The 15,414-nt window shown below is 49.6% G+C and overlaps 1 long non-coding RNA gene across 1 annotated transcript; it reads right to left on the reverse strand.

Moving 5' to 3' along the window:
- Positions 1-1,010: 1,010 nt before the first annotated feature.
- On the reverse strand, positions 1,011-11,809 carry LOC144737933 (uncharacterized). The gene is made up of 2 exons (XR_013589113.1): positions 6,985-11,809; positions 1,011-3,850 (listed from the first exon to the last, which is right to left on the reverse strand). It is a non-coding gene; the product is annotated as an uncharacterized LOC144737933 (long non-coding RNA).
- Between the last annotated feature and the right edge of the window lie 3,605 nt (positions 11,810-15,414).

The raw sequence follows: 15,414 nt of genomic DNA on the forward strand, positions 1-15,414 counted from the left end.
TTAATTTTGGAGTAACTACCATCATTAAGTAGGTCCAGGATTTTGTTGTTGTATGATTCTTTATCCATGATGACCGTGGCATTGCCCTTGTCTTCCGAGAGGATGACTATATCATCTCTCTTTTTTAAGTTCGCGAGTTCAGAGCGTTCGTTTTTGCTAATGTTACTAGTGGGTTTCTTAGCATTCTTAAGAATCGTGGCTATTTCAGCTCTTGCTACATCCGCATGGATATGTCCTATGCCTCTGAGGGCAACATCAACCTGAGAAATGACATCCTCTACTGGTATATATTTAGGGGTGACAGCGAAATTTAGTCCTTTGGCCAGTACCGTTTTCAGATTGTCAGAAATTGGTACGTTACTCTGATTAATAACATTCTTGTTGACATCCAGCTTTGTGATTTGTGGCTCTGATTTCTTCTTAGATAGGAGGTTGAATTTAGAAATCAGGTTGGCTTTGTGTTGCCTCCGAAACGTCGTGATTTTTATTGTTTTATTTTTATTAATTTAAATTTAATTTTTTTACCTACGTGACTTTACCGAAAGAACTATGAATCCTTGCAGTCACGAAAGCTTCAAATCTAGAAAGATTACAACTCGTCACGATGATTGGCTCTGCCGGTCCTGGTCTATAGCCAATGGGGGGAAGCCTAGGGACATGGCCCTGACGTAATGGAAAGGTGACAGCTGTAAGGATTGGTTCTGCTGGCTTTGGCCAGTCAATGGGGAGATGAGTCAGGGGCATGGTCCCGGGAGCTTACGAGGGAGCCTGGAACATTCCATGGAGGCTAACCAGGATTGGTGGAAACGTGCCACGTGACCCGGGTATTAAATGGGGGTGGAGACAAACGACACGTGGTCAGAAAGAGAACGGAGGAAAGGGGCCACGCGGGAGCGGGGCTCCGGGTTGCCACGGGGCAGTGCGTCTCTTTATTTATCCCTCTCACACTGCCGGTCAGCAGTGTGAAGGGAAGCCGTGATATAAGTTGAATAAAAGACGGATTCCCGAAGTCGCCTCAACGAGCTTTATTACACATTGACTAATAAACCACACAATACCTACGCAAGTCGTAATAAAAAGTGATTTAATAACGTGACATTTTCAGTAAGTGCTGCAAATTAACATTCAGAACTGCACTTGTTCAAAGTCAAACGATAACAAAAACTGGCTGACGAACATATGTGAATAGACGTGTAACCAAGACAACCCAGCCTACCATGACCACCTCCTCGTGTCTCTTCGTGAAAATACCTTTGGTGCCCAAGAAGAGATGTCTCAGTGTACCACCCAGTCTCTCTGCTGCCCCCACCTGTGCTGATGGGTGACTGTCATTTTCACGCATTGAATTCCTGTGTTGCACCCAGTGTGACTCTACATTGTTATTAGCATGGCCAATAGTAATGTTGCAATTCACCGAGACAAAAAATTCAATTCTCTAAAGTGTGCTCGAAAAATGACTGCATATGTATCAAAGTAGATTATCAGATAATCTGTGATATATATCCAAGAAGATCGTGTGGCATGCGTCCAGCACAAACACTCTGGATCCGGATTCCACATTAAATGTCTGATCAGCATTCAGGCTTGCTTGAACCAATGCTGTTGAACTGACAAATGTTATCGGCAAGGACCCTCTCTTTAAGAAATGGGTCCTAGTAATCAGTTTCTTTTGGGAGATTATAAGTAGCACACTACATAAGTGGACAATATCTGATTTATATATCTGTGTCGTTATACAAAAAATAATGTGTTTTACGTAATGTAAAAAGTACATTTACCAACTGTATAGCAGCAAGCTTTCGATAATGTTGTATATACTCGTATTCCGTAAAGCCACGTTGACTTTGAGCTGCCCTGCTCAGCACGTCTTGATGTAATGGCCATCTCACCGAGTAATTTGTGTGCTCGGGAGCTATTCTTTAAGCATAAGCTCGACAAAGTCTTCGTTTACGAGCAGAGCTTTACTTGAAATTAAAATCAGAATCAGAATATGTATTTATACTGGAGGAATCCGATGAGCTATGAAGCTCTTTTTTTAAACAAACAATACAAAACCACGATAGGACTGCAAAGTATAGTAAAGATAAACAAATCACTTAAAATATATATATATACACACAAATAAAACTATATAATTGTTTTATTGCCAACTAAAGCTCACTGAGCTATTAGTTTTTTTTTCAAAAGCGACCTGGCCACAAATGATAACATTTATACGAGCAAAATAATCTATATAATCTAAACGCATGTTTCTACGAGGAGTAAATGCTCAGAGCCTGCTAACAGCAAAAGCTGATGCGTGTTCTGTGTTGAAGCTTTAAAGGACTCAGAATGAGTTACACCCAAATAAAGCTGGTTTCAACAACTACATATTCAACAACCCGGGATTTTTACACCTCGCACGCCTCCACGCCTTGCACCATCACCATAAGCACGGCGATGTGGGGTGTAGCTCGCCCTCCCACAAACGATCTAGAATTGTTTAACATGAATGGTTGATATGGTGAGGACAAAGGCGTTTTGTGATTCTTTTCCAAGGACTGTTACAATCATTAAGTCGCAATAGTTCTAGAAGCAGTTGTGAACCAGATTTAATAGTCACTTCCTCCCACCATGAATAATCAGAAGATCAAAGTCAAAGGTGCCCCACAACACCGAAGTTAAACATATGACAAAAATGTAATGCCCTAAATTTGTGGAATTACTAATAATATTGATTTTTCAAATAGCAGCATTTATGCAACTACATCCCACAATGCTGTATAGTTCACAAACACAGGCACAGAGATGAATGTTTTCAGAGAATGAATGAGTGTCCATGCATGTGGCGGGAAACTGGAGAAAATTCACATGTGCAAGGGGCAACACTCCATCCCATACATATAGGACAGATAATATTAGTCAATTTTATGAATTCCACTGCTTCAAAATGTAATTGGTTATTTGTCTATCTCAAGCACAATTTGATTTGGAGCTGTCGATTCTGTATGAAAACTTCACTTGTAAATATAATTGATACAGATCTGATTACATCCTAAAACATTTTTTTTAACTTAATATTACTACAATTGGTTTTAAAAAGTAATTTGTCCGAGCAAAGTTTCTTATCGGAAATGTATTTAATTTAATATCAATTTATATTTATGCACTTTAATTTTTCTCTAACACATTTATTTTTGCACGAATTTATGTTGGTTTCACTGTTGTGATTGTTTCATTTTATTGTGGTTGCCATTTTGGTTACTGAAGTCACTCTTGCAAATGAGACTCATTCTGGTCTCTTGAGTTCTCACCTGGTTAAACAAAATGCATTGGAAATGCAAAGCTGAACATTCCAAATGTGCAATGTTAACTTATGTTCCATCTTACCTAATGCTCCATTTGATCAAAAATCAAATTGACAACCATCATTTTAAAATTACAACACAACACAAAAGGCACAAAACGATAAGAATTCCCTGAAAAGGCAATTGGCCAGCAACACACTGCACTGCTGAAGGTGCAATAGATTGGAGTTAATAAGATGTGATGGGTCTTTTTGTAATGTGGGGGCACAAAAACTCTCATGATGGATCGATCAAGGTTTTTACAAGAACTTGAGAAAATAGAAGATGGTGGGGAATTCCACAGACAGGTAGTGCGAGGGAAAAAAGATTTACTGCACCACATTTTTCCTGCTCCCCAGTTAGAATTGCTTAAAAATGTCCTCCAGGTGTGAGCAGGTTGTCCTGATTTCCCACAGCACCATCCAGAACTGCTTGACCTTTTGTTGTCTTATCACCAAAACCAGCTCCAGCAGGTATTCAGTCGCCTTCTCGCTGCCTTTCCATTGCTCCCTTTCTTTCACTTCCTGCACCGACACAGGCACATAGCGTGTTGCTTCGAACAGAGCAATGTTCCAGGCATTGGTAAATTTTCAGACCCACTGCCAGGCTACTCTGCGTGTGTTTCAGTTAAATGGCAGTGCTAATGGCAAAGGTTTGACTTCACTTGATGTTTGTGCATCGACAACACAATCTGTTGATGATGTTTACATTATCCAACTAAAGGTGTAAAGCTTTAACTTATTGTCTTGTAAAGTGGGGGCACAAAAACTATCATCAAGATGACTCAATGTGAACAAGAGTTTAGTACAAAGTTTTGCTGCTATTAGGGACTCGTCTTGAAGGATGTTGGCCAAATTGATTAAAGAGTCACCATAGATTAGGAGGCAGCTAGTGCCAAAAGGCTTAACTTTGCATCTGGCCTCGTGGCCAATGCGCGTGCACCTCCCCATGTGCTCTCAATGACGTTATCATGCATGAGGTTATCTCAGGACGTTACATGTGCTGTGTGAGGTATTTTTATTCTGCAGATAGGAATGTGATGTTATTTTTTATATTGAAATACTTCCGAGGACAAAAGTTAGACATTTTCATAGAATACTTGGATCACCTACATGGAACATGTTAATGAGGTCCGTCGTATCTTCATGTTAAGGACACACTGCACACCATCCTACTCTCTCGCACCTTGTAATTTAACATTTTCAATTTTATCCTGATCCCCCTTCAATTATTACACCAGACCATGGACATACCTGCACATTGATGTCAGTGAATATATTTCGGCTCTGTAGTTGGGACAGCAGGGGTACCACGTTGGAGTGCAGTGCCTGGATCAGCTCACATTTGTTAGATGTAATTTTTTCTTGCAGCGAATAGTTGGTATACTTGTGTAGTGAGTTCAGGGAGACGACGACGGAGTTGAGGCACACTCTTTTTATTAACTCAGGGACAGACACAATAGTTGAAGGGGTAACGGCCCCTTCACCCGTACTAGCTGGGAAACCACCCATAGTACTAAGTCCCCTGTCCTGTTCCCAGTCCTCCTCCAATAGGCTACGGGAGGCTGTCTGATCTGGCCCTGGTAAGCACAGATCCCGGCACCCAGCTAAGCCCTTACAAGAGCAGAGGTCCGGAAGCTCTTGGGCCGCGCCACTGGCTTACCCAGCTCGGCCCTGACAAGGGCAGCGAGACAGGGGAGTCCCAGGGCCTAATCTGCCGGTCTTCAGACTTCACTGGTCAGCTTCTTGTTCAACTGGCCCCGAGCTCTCTGGCTCCCCGCCTTTTATAGGGATCCCCTCGGAGGGGCGGGGTTGTGGGGGATCACAGAGCCCCCATGGCCCCCCAGTGGTTAACGGATACGGACGTCGGTGCAGACACCCGTGTGTGTGGGTGCAGACACCCCTGTGTTTCCCGTCCGCCTTTTCTCCCGTAATAACCCCTACACTTGTTCAGAAACAAGCTCGTCTTCTCGCAAAGCCTTTTGAAAAACACTGCAGTAAAAAAAGACAAAGTCAATGCTGTTTCAGCCTTAGAGGTGGACAAGAGAAGGTTGGAGTGCTTTTGGAAAACGGAACTCAATCCTGAAAAGTAGCACCCATTTTCCTGAAGAATAAAAATTTAATCAATCGTACATTACCTGATATGACATTGACCAGATACATGGACATAAACAGAAAGTGGAACACATGTATGCATATTATTGGTTCTTTCGGTAAAGTCACGGAGATAGAAAAAATGTTAAATTAAAAATTTAAAAATTAACTGAAAATAATAAAAGCTGTGTATGGTCTGAAAGACGTTCAACATACATGTATGCGTATGGTCCGAAAGAAGTTCAACATATATGCATACAATTGTGGAAGAAGATGTAATGTTTTAGACTGCTGAGAAAATTAATTAGGCTTTGTTGGGACAGGTCACTAGGAGGATTGGGAGCCCGGTGGTGGAGAATAGCGATGGATTGGCAAACAGAGGAGGGAATGCACCCAAGGGTGTGCACAGCGTCGAGTTGGAGGAGTTAAATTGGCTACATTTCTGGAGCTATATGGATTGTAAAACATGACTATGTGGCTTAACACCAGCTTGGGGATGCATTCAGTCAGCAGTGTATAAAGTATAGCTGAGAATGCCTCGTAGAAATCGATTACAGGGCTATAGTAGCAGGGTTAAAACTGTCGACTCGTTGGAAACCGACTCCTTCGTGAGTGTGCTGACCACTTGGTCACCCGGTGTTCATATTGGCAGTTCTTTACGTCAAAAAGCAGGAAGCATTTGAAATGTAGTAATTTCCCACCAAGAGAGCCCAGCCACTGCGTGACTTCAGGATACTCGTCCTGCACGGCTTGCAGAGCAAACAGCAGCTGCAGGCAGTCTTCATTGCCTCTGTATATGAAGTATTTGATCAATGCCTCTGCAGACTTCTCACTAGGATTCATGCCCTTGGCTTGCGTGAAGATCTTATTGGGAATTTTTCCTTGACTCATCAGCTGCAGCAGAAGATGTCGGGGGTCTGTAGCGATCCACAACTTCAGATCCAACTTCTTCTCTTCAATTGACCGCACGGACTCACCTGCGACAAACAGCTTTGAATGCATTTTACATTTATCTTTTCATATGCATTGTCTTTCCGTGATACTATCCTGTTCTGCGAAAAAATGTGCCCACAGAATAAATGAGCAGGCAACATGTGTTAATTACGGTATTCAACCATTTTGAAAATTTACATTGGAAAGTTGTACAGTACTTGTGCATATGCAGGATGTATTATTAATGCGGGGCATACCGTGCTTCTGAAACCAGCTCCTTAGTGGCTCGTAGTTCCTCCTCACATAGAGAACTGTCCACAGTTTCCACAAAGCCGTCTCTTCTTAATTAAAGAAGTGATCTAGTAGGACCTCCACACACTCTTCTCCATGCTTGTTCTTGGCTTCTTGGTAAACTTCGTGTGGAATAGAATGTGAGTCTTCTAAATAATTATCCTTGTTTTCTTGGATGAGTTTCAATGTGTCACTCTGATTGTGGTCGTGAATTAGAGAACATGGGAGTAAGGTTTGTTCTTTATATGTGCAATGGATTCTAAAGCATGCTTCATCCTAAGCACAGATGCTAAACAAATGAAGAGTATGTTCAATGTGCATGCAAATTGCATCTAGTTTACCTGAACTCCATTTGACACCACATCAACACGTGGCACACTGATTCCATTGCTCTTTGTTTTGGTACTACCTGTGAATACATACAATAGTACTAGGTTACCATTGATTCAAGTGGGCAGTTGGTGTGTTTAAATATTTTCTCAATTCATAGCAGCAAATTACCTTATTAGAACCGTATAATAATGATTATAGACAGAATGTGAGACCCTGAGATGAGAGTGAAGGAGGACATTTACATTACAAGCTTTATGAAATGTTCTACAGAAAACAGGAAATGAGGTTGAACAATTGCAGTAAAGATCAAGATGTCTTCTTGATGCTACCACGCATCTCCAGTACATTCAACCCTCTGCCAGATCATGCAGTTGCTGTACAATTGTTACCTGACCTCAAGATCTGCTTAAACTTGATCTCACTATCTACTCTTAGGTCTTGCCCTTGGTTGTTGCACTTCTGGAGACCACTCCAATGCCTGTCTCAGCGATTGCCCATGACCCATTGTGCAGACACGTCCCACCCAGCACAAACGTGTTTGTCTAACGATATCTAAACCTCTTACCGGCCATGTTCTCTTCCCAACGTATGCATTGCTTATGTTATCTTGTCAATACCTTTCTAGAATCATTATCATTTGTGATCAAATGGCAACAACATCTTATTTTCAAACTGGAAGTAATGTTTGTCGTCACTATCATGGTGTTGTTGCTGGAAGATGGAATCACGTGGTAATTGCTCCTTTTCCATTGTGTGCATGTGTAGTAGGTTCGAATTAGGTGCACACACACGCAGCTCGGAGGCAACACTATTTATTAAACGGTAAGTAATATAACACTACATAAGGTGGTGACCACCTTCCTCAACTCACTAACACTCTGGAACACGACACAGACTGGACCAGGCAGGCAACGGCCTGCCTGGCCCAGGACGACGACTCGGGACTTGACGACCGACGATGTCTTCACTTCGGAGTACAGTACAACAGCCTCGCTCTGCGTTCACACCACGCTTATATCTGGTTCGGCGTGGCTGGCTCCGCCCCGGCGTGGCTGGCTCCCTTCAGGCCACGCCTCCCTTCCCAGGACACGCCTCACTTCCCCCACCTCTGGGAGGGTCCGGATCCCTCCACCACGTGACCCCCCAGGCACCCCCTTGGGGCCCCCAGCCTTCGTACAGGCCGACACAGTAGTGACCATTCTATGTCACTACATCACCCCCCCCCCCCTGTATAAACACACAGCCGTCCCCGGCTGTAACACAACTGAAACATCGAAAAGGTGTGCCTCCGAACCAGCAACATCAATAAATGACCGGCGACCGATAAGAAATACAATCACGTAATATATACAGAATCGACGAGGGTAAAAGGGAACCGCATAGAAAACGGGGAATAAACAACAAATATACATGAAAACTGGCTAACCCACTTACGCTCCAGCACAGCCCCCCCCCCCCCCCCCCGTTAGAATCACGCATGCAATGACAGTCACCCGTTAGCACCCCCCCGCCTTTCCGACGTGGCGTCACAACCAGTAGCACGCGTCGGCCATATCGGGGGGGGGGGAATTTCCATGTTACCACCCCACCGCCTTTCCGACGCGGCGTCACAACCAGTAACACACGTCGGCCATATCGGGGGGGGGGAATTTCCATGTTACCACCCCACCGCCTTTCCGACGCGGCGTCACAACCAGTAGCACACGTCGGCCATATCGGGGGGGGAATTTCCATGTTACCACCCCACCGCCTTTCCGACGCGGCGTCACAACCAGCAGCACGCGTCGGCCATATCGGTGGGATTTTAACCCAGTCTCTCTCCAAGACTCGCATCGCAGCATATAGCTGTACCGACCGAGCTGAGACGACCCAGTCTCTCTCCAAGACTCGCATCGCAGCTTATAGCTGTACCGACCGAGCTGAGACGACCCATCGTTCACTCACTGCACAACATGCACCCTAACAACTGAGGGATACAGTCTCAACGTAACAGGACAACTCCACCTGAACCTTACGAATCTCCAGCCCACTGTTTCAACGCGCCTCGGAGGGGCTCAACCTCCGAGCCGTCAGGTCAAGCTGTCAGCCATAGCATGACGGGACCACACTCCCCGAGCCATGTGAGCGCACAGCCCACAAGGCTAGACAAGCCACGGAGTGTCTCGATCTCCGGGCTGTCAGGTCAAGCCATCAGCCATTGCATGACGGGACCACACTCTCCGAGCCATGTGAGCGCACAGCCCACTAGGCTAGACAAGCCACGGAGTGTCTCGATCTCCGGGCTGTCAGGTCAAGCCGTCAGACACAGCATGACGGGACCACACTCCCCGAGCCATGTGAGCGCACAGCCCACTAGGCTAGACAAGCCACGGAGTGTCTCAATCTCCGGGCTGTCAGGTCAAGCCGTCAGCCATTGCATGACAGGACCACACTCTCCGAGCCATGGGAGCGCACAGCCCACTAGGCTAGACAAGCCACGGAGTGTCTCGATCTCCGGGCTGTCAGGTCAAGCCGTCAGCCATTGCATGACGGGACCACTCTCCGAGCCATGTGAGCGCACAGCCCACTAGGCTAGACATGCCACGGAGTGTTTCAATCTCCGGGCTGTCAGGTCAAGCCGTCAGCCATTGCATGACGGGACCACAACGTTCATGTTAGACACGCAACACTCACTGGGCCATCCTGGTCAGGACCTGCGCCCCAAGATAGGTGACAGCCAGCAGCACAATTCCAAATCCCTGGCAGCATGTCACCATCGCAATTTAACACCATCACAACACATACAATTGGAATTATGATCCCCCAAAGAACTGATCCAATGCCGAACAGGTACGCACAATTTGTGACGATCCCGAATATTCAATGGTCACAACAATACACCTCACATCCCGTATCCATACACATCATCTCCAAGACTCGCATTGCAGCATGCAGCTGTACCAACCGAGTGGAGAGAGCAACGCAATTTGACGGCAATTAACGGAAACGCACCCCCGATCCATGTAGAACACAAGGAGCATTCCCGCACAAAAGACATCATCTGTGCAACAATGGACAGGAACCAACCAGTGAGTCTGAAACAAACCGAACCTGTCATTTCAAAATCCCCTTCAACATTAACCATGGGACTCAGGGCATTCGAATTTTGAGAGCAAAAAAAAAACTAGACACAAACGTCAAAAATCGCCGAATTGATTAATACAGTATATGCAGTATACGAAGTTCGTACAGTCAATCATTTGGCGCAATGCTCCATCCAGTCCCCACATGGCAACACACACAATCAATACTCCAGACAATCCGTACATAGTAAATAATCACAAGCAAGTACCCAACATTCCATACTCTGTTAACAATTCCAAGCAAAGCTCCATACGGTCTGTACCTTGGCAACAATGACGATCAAAGTTTCTTACAGTTACACGTGACAATCACGAGCGAAACTCCATACAGTATACACAATAACAATGGCGATTTCGCAACAAAACGATGTAACAACACGAGTCATTAACACGGCAACATACAGGATATCAACGGAACTCGGGACACCAACAACGAATTAATCATTAACTACACCCAGAAGATACCGATCTCGACGCCGTAATTAACAACAACACTGTTACAAGCAGAAACCCGCATGGTCGCCGCGTCATTTTATCACGCACACAACCAGACGAACACGCTCCGCAAACCAGCGAGTAAAAAAAACCCGCGATCGCAACCCGGCACACGCAAGATCGGTGAAGTTATTATTATTTTTCTCGTGTCATGTCACGACTCGCCTGGCAAACTGTGAATATCGGAGGGCGGCAAGGTGGAGCACTGGGACGGCCCGAAGAATCTTGCATGGTGAATATGGCCTGCTCTTGCGAACCCCCATCCACAAGACGGGGGCGCCACCTGCACGTGTGGAACTCCCCCTCCGCAGGCGTTGATGTCGGCGGGAGCGGCGCTTTGGCGGGAACAGCGCCCCGACCCGCCGCCGAAATGGCGGGAGCGGCGCTTTGGCGGGAACCGCGCCCCAACCAGCCCTCGAGTTGGCGGGAGCGGCGTTTTGGCGGGAACCGTGCCCCGACCAGCCCTCGAGTTGGCGGGAACCGCGCCCCGACCAGCCCTCGAGTTGGCGGGAGCAGCGTTTTGGCGGGAACCGCGCCACGATCAGCCGCCGAGTTGGCGGCCCCACCGCGTGGCCCACATGCCTGGGCCTCCCCCCGCCAGCCCCCGCAGAGACGACGGTGTCCTCTCCCCGCGGCTCCATCGCTCCGTTCCCGATGGCGGCGAAGCAGCGGTGCGATGCCAGTCCCGCCGCTCCGCATGCAGCGCCATCTCTCTCTCTCTGTCACCGGGGCTGCCATCCCCGGGGCTGTCCGAAGGATGGTCGTCACACCATCCCCGTCGTACGAAGGCGTCCAGATGAGTTTTGTCTTTGTTTTTCGTGTGCCCATTTTACTTCCCTAGGATAACACCTAGCAATATTTATATTTCCACAACTTCTGACACCAAATGTAGTAGGTTCGAATTAGGTGCACACACACGCAGCTCGGAGGCAACACTATTTATTAAACGGTAAGTAATATAACACTGTACATAAGGTGGTGACCACCTTCCTCAACTCACTAACACTCTGGAACACGACACAGACTGGACCAGGCAGGCAACGGCCTGACTGGCCCAGGACGACGACTCGGGACTTGACGACCGACGATGTCTTCACTTCGGAGTACAGTACAACAGCCTCGCTCTGCGTTCACACCACTCTTATATCTGGTTCGGAGTGGCTGGCTCCGCCCCGGCGTGGCTGGCTCCCTTCAGGCCACGCCTCCCTTCCCAGGACACGCCTCACTTCCCCCACCTCTGGGAGGGTCCGGATCCCCCCACCACGTGACCCCCCAGGCACCCCCTTGGGGCCCCCAGCCTTCATACAGGCCGACACAGTAGTGACCATTCTATGTCACTACACATGTTCCATTGGCCTCTGAGTCTCATCTGCCTCTAGTCACCCACATTACCAAGGCTCCCAATGCCCTGTTGTGGACAATGTTGTCTCTCGTGATCATCGCCTGTGTTAAGTAGTTGTTTCTGTTGTAGACGGAGGTACTCGGAGACGGAGGTGAGTTAGGGGCTTCCGCCAGGGTTTATTAACACATATCACTATAAGGGTTCCCTCTTCACCCCTTCCACTATCCCCGTTCCTCCAGTGACCCCGCTTGCGTCACGGGGTCTCCCTTACATACCCTCTGAGGCGAGACGTCACGTGCACTGCCCAGCGCGCGCGACCCCACGTCCCGTGATGTCACCGCACCGGACAGCGCACGCGATGCCACCACTCTCCTCTACTCCTCTACATCACCCCCCCCGTGAAAAAAAAACAGCCGACCCGGCTGCAAGCACCCCGCAAGCGGGGCCCCACACCGGACCGAAGACCGAATATTCACGAGTTCGTGTGCCTGAAGGTATAACCGGCTGCTAGAAACTAAACCTTAGGGCAGCAAGGCCCCTCAAGCATAACAGCAACAACAAAAAAACTGAACAAATAGACCCCGAAGGCCTCATCCTCTGGATAGCGCCGAACGGGCACCAGGGGCTGGGCCCGCTGAACGGCCATCAGGGCCGTCACCGGAGCCGCATCCCCCTCGAGCGGGTATGTGCTGCTGGCCCGCTCCCCCGTATGGTGTCCGCCACCCGTGCAGGTGGCCCGTCAGCGGGCAACAGTCCCACCGCCGTGGCCTCCGGTGGCCGGGGGGTCTCTGTCGGCCTCACTCGGGAGGGGCCTGGGGGCACACACACAGGTCGGACGTCACCTCCGTCAACGAGACCCAGCTGGTCAGGCACGCCGGATACATCATCAGCCGGCCGCTCCGGAATTGGGGGTGGATCCCCCAGGGTAGATGGAACATAACGTTTGAGCTGGGACGGGTGCACTATCCACTGCCGGCGACCGAACCGAATCCGGACGCATTGCGGCCGGCGGACCTCCACAACCTCCACGGGTCCCTGCCAAGGGCGATGCAATTTGGCCGATGTGCCAACGGGGACCTGGGGACAATGCAGCCACGCTTTTTGACCCGCTACCCACGGGAGGCCAGCTGCCTGGTGTTTGGGCATCCGCTCATTAGCCGCCTGCCGGCTTGCGGAATTCTCGGCAGCGGCCTGTTGCGCCTCGCGCAGCCGGTCAAGCGCGACCTTCAAAGGGATCGGCACCGCCGACCCCTTCTTGGAGGAGCCAACGTCCATCTGGACGTGCACCGGGGGCTCCGGTTCCCTACCGTACATCAAATAAAAAGGCGAAAATCCCGTGGAGGCATGAGGGGCCAACCGATACGCCGCCAAGACCCCCGGGACGAACAGGTCCCAGTCTGACTGGGACGTGTTCACCTGGTGGCACAGCATGGACGTAAGGGTGCGGTTCAAGCGCTCTACCATCCCGTCTGACTGGGGGTGGTAGGGCGAGGTGCGGATTTTCTTGGTGCCAAGGAGGTCACACACCTCCTTGAGCAACCTAGACGAGAAATTCCGCCCCTGGTCAGTCAACAATTGTTCCGGCGCGCCCTTGTCAAACACGTACCCCTGGACGAAGGCCTCGGTGATAGAAGAGGCCAACTGATCGACCAAAGGCCATGCCATGGGCCAACGTGTGAGGTACTCAACGCCCACCAAGAGGTATTTGTGGCCCCGTTGGGATGCAGGGAATGGCCCCAAAATGTCGAGCGCCACGAGCTCATTAACGCGAGAAACCCGGATGGACTGCAGCGGGGCCCGGTCCCGGACAACTGGGGCCTTCATCCGCGCGCAGTCGTGGCAACCCTTTAAAATCAGTGCCACGTCACCCTCAACACCCGGCCAGTAATAGTCCCGCTTAAGGGTCAATAAGGTCTTGTGGTAGCCAAGGTGCATAAGCTTCTCGTGAATGGCTCGGGTTAATTTACCACGCAGGCTAGTGGGCACAACCACACAATAGCGTTCCAATTGGGCATCCCAACGCATGAGTAGTCCGTCATGCACGGCGATCTCCGGGGCAGCCGACGAAGCTGAGCTCCGGGCCTTATGTCCGACACGGCGCCGTAGCTTCAGCAGAGAGGAATCCTCCATCTGCGAGCCGGACCATACCTCCCGGGGAAGTCCAAGGCCGAAATCCGCGGGCGACGCCGCACCTGGAGGGGTGTCCGCCTCGGCCGACGCGACCAACTGGGCCGCGGCGTCCCCTGGGGCCTTGCAACGGCTAGAACCCAGGGCGCAAGCACACCCACCGCCTGCCGGCAATCTGGATAAACCGTCCGCATTTCCATGCTGTGTCCCCTGCCTGTGGATTACATCAAAGGGGTAATCCTGGAGCACTTCGAGCCAGCGAGACAGCTGACCCGAGGGCTGACTAATCTTCAGCGAATATTGCAGGGCCGCGTGGTCGGTTTGGACCGTAAACAGCCTACCGTACAAATATGGTCTATACAACTGAACAAAATAAACTATGGCCAAAAGCTCCCTCCGGGTCACACAATATCGCTGTTCCGTAGAGGACAGAACGCGACTGCCATAGGCTACCACCCTCTCAACCCCGTCGACCACCTGGGCCAGGACAGCCCCAATTCCCGTGTCGCTGGCATCGGTATCGAGCAGGAAGGGTTTCGTAAAATCCGGGTACCCCAAGGGCGGCGCATCCGCCAAGGCCGTGCGAAGCGCCGCAAAAGCCGCCTCCTCCTCCGCGCCCCAGTGAAACCTTTGGCCTTTGGCGGAAAGGGCGTGCAGTGGCTTCGCAATGGTCGCAAAATCGCGGACAAACCGGCGATAGTACGATGCGAAGCCAACGAAGCTACGCACCTCCGCGACAGATGTGGGAGTCGGCCACGTCCGGACACAAGCCGTTTTATCCGGGTCCGTGGCGACACCTGACGTGCTAACAATGTGTCCCAAATACCTCACCGATGGTTGTAGCAAGTGGCATTTCTGGGGTTTGAATTTCAAGCCAGCAGCACGCACTTTGACGAACACCGCCTCAAGGCGTTGCAAGTGCTCGCCAAACGTACGGCCAAAAACAATAACGTCATCCAAGTAGATTAGACAAGACTCCCACTGCAGCCCCGCCAAGACCATCTCCATGAGACGCTGGAAGGTGGCCGGGGCCGAATGGAGACCCATAGGAAGCCGATTGAACTCGATCAACCCCTGGGGTGTGCGGAACGCTGTTTTGGGTCTAGAGGCCTCATCCAGTGGCAATTGCCAGAAGCCGGAGAGCAAAGTCGAAAAGAACCGCGCGCCCGAGAGGGCGTCCAGGGAATCATCCATGCGAGGCAATGGATATGCATCAGCCACCGAGATCTTGTTCAATCTACGAAAATCGACGCAGAACCGGAGACTCCCGTCCCGTTTCTTGACTAGCACAATGGGGGCACCCCAAGGGCTAGTAGATGGGGAGATGATGTCCGCCGCCAACATTTCCTCGA

Source organism: Lampetra planeri, chromosome 75 (genome assembly GCF_965212315.1).
Source record: "Lampetra planeri chromosome 75, kcLamPlan1.2.h2, whole genome shotgun sequence".
Taxonomy (NCBI): Eukaryota; Metazoa; Chordata; class Hyperoartia; order Petromyzontiformes; family Petromyzontidae; genus Lampetra; species Lampetra planeri.